General features: G+C 32.7%; 1 protein-coding gene across 6 annotated transcripts in view; it reads right to left on the bottom strand.

Annotated features, from left to right (window-relative positions):
• The window catches only part of TBC1D5 (TBC1 domain family member 5), a 32,076-nt gene that overhangs the window by 28,684 nt on the left and 892 nt on the right, over nt 1-2,500 (bottom strand). The gene's annotated exons all lie outside the window — the stretch shown is intronic.

The raw sequence follows: 2,500 nt of genomic DNA on the forward strand, positions 1-2,500 counted from the left end.
AATAATAACAATAATAATAATAATAATATCATTATTATTATCATTATTAATAATAATGATAATAATAATAATAACAATAATAATAATAATAATAATAATAATAATAATAATAATAATAATAATAATAATAATAATAATAATAATGATAATAATAACAATAATAATAATAATAATAATAATAATAATAATAATAATAATAATAATAATGATAATAATAATTATAATGATGATGATGATAAATTGCTGGAGGAGGAGGAGAAGCATATACAAGATGAGGAAAAAGTGGAAGTTGAAGTAAAAAAATAATATATATTGGAGAAAAGGAGGAACAAGGGAGAAGGGTGATGAGGGTGAGCGGGGGAGGAGGAGGAAAGGGGGAGAAGGGAGAGGAAGGGAGGAGGAGGGGGAAGAGGAGGATGTGGTTGAGAAGGGGGAAGAAAAGCATATGCAAAAGAAGGATAAAAAAGAGTAGACACTGGAGAGAGAGAGAGGAAGAATAGAAGAATAACGACAGCAAAATGTAAAACAAAATAAATATTTGAAAACATTATATGAGCAATTCAGGAGGAAGTGGGTGGGAATGAATATTGCATTACATCTGAACTTACCAATAAAAATAAAAGAAGTTATCAAATGATGAGGATGAAGATGACTTGAAAGGTAGAATGCAGGGGAGGTGAGTTGTCCCCATCATCATGGTAGGATGAGGGGACTCCACTAAAATTGTACAAGAGGATGAATCTATGATGAACAGTGTATCATGCAAATCAAATCAACCATGAAATTACTAGACAGTGGTCACAAGTGTGCAAAGACTGGGTTGAATAGGCTTGTGTCTAATCAAGCTGAACACAATCCACGATGGCAAGAGTGGAGTATTCTTTGAAACTTTGAAAAAAATGAGGAACTATAAAGTTTTTAGTGATGCCAATGCAGCAAGATTTGGTTCCTCTGAAAATATGTAATAAAATAAATAACAGAAAGAGAACATGTAACATGGCAATGGAGGAAAGACAGAATGAGAGAAAAGCAAGACGAAAAGAAGAAAACACCCAGATATCGTCAAATGAAAATGCTGAGGTTCCTGTAACAGAAGCCTAAATTGAAGGGATATTTTATTAATTTTGAAGCATGTTCTGTAAAAACCCTGACAGCTCCTTGTTGACAGATTTTTATTTACAGAGGAAGAAAAAAGTAAACACTACCTACTGGTGATAATTAAATTTGTTGCTACTTGAACCTTAACATATTTTGAATCTGGTCTCAGTTTAAATTCATGGAAGATATTACAATCTCATTTTAGTACTTTCCTACATGATGTACACAATTACAAAACAGTACTAAAAACTGCTCTATCATAATAATACTGTATATAGAGATACAGACTCTTAAACATTTGGAACTACATAAACATCTGGAACAATAAACTGCTATTCCTTATTTTTTTACCCACAGGATACAATTTATGTAACAATTTTGACAACTTTTGTGAATGCCTCTATGATTATCTTCTTCACCTTCTGGCACAGTCCGTAATGTATAGCAAAATACCCTTCCAACTCTCCATAACTATTGGCTGGTTCAATAACGGCTTAAACTCATGGTATGAATTCAGAATTACAACTCCAATTTGAGAACAGGAATCGCACTTCTAATTGACAGGATATCAAATTTAGTGAGAAAATGTAGTTGTTAACATTGTTAATATTTCCATATTTCTTCATATTTAAGTATTGTCTATGGCATGGCATTTCACAGAATCAAATGATGACCAATATTAAAATGAATTAAGCTCAAAACACAATACACATCACTTTGTAAACTGCATCTAGGCAGTCTACTTGCTGAGTGATGTTCATGGTAAATTGGTCAACCTATATTATCATACAGTATTATCAAGGGAGAGAGGGTGAAATAGAGAAGCAAGTGCTATAATGAAAAAAGTAAACAAAACTGAGTTGGCAGCAGATTTCTCTGACATTAGGTTTAAGACTAATCTATATGACTATTTGAATATGTACAAACATAATGCCATATGGCTCTATATTCTTCCAGTCTAATGCAACTATCTCTTCAAAAACTGTACCATGCAGGGTGACATAAGCAAGTGCATGCCCTACTTCAAAGTGTATCACTCAATTTTGAAAATATCTATTGACAAAAACCTCTGCTGACTGCCTGCATCTGAGTGGTATAGTCACACATATCTGGAATAGCTGGAAGAAAACAAGTACCATGACCTTTGAATTAAGAGAAGCACCAGGTGGTGCCAATTTTCATCCTTGGGCAGGCCTGAGGAAAGTGAACAAGTGGAAATCCTAATTTTGTCATGCTTCAGAGAACTTTCACAAAAAAGAAGAGAATGCAAAAAAGGTATTTTGGTATTCTCTTGGGATACTGTATTTCTATTCTGTACATACAAAATGTATGTCTCTAAAGTCAGACTTTGTATTATATACAAGAAACAAAAACACTATCAAAGGTAGCATCAAATTCCAGC

Source organism: Penaeus vannamei, chromosome 8 (genome assembly GCF_042767895.1).
Source record: "Penaeus vannamei isolate JL-2024 chromosome 8, ASM4276789v1, whole genome shotgun sequence".
NCBI classification, from domain to species: Eukaryota; Metazoa; Arthropoda; class Malacostraca; order Decapoda; family Penaeidae; genus Penaeus; species Penaeus vannamei.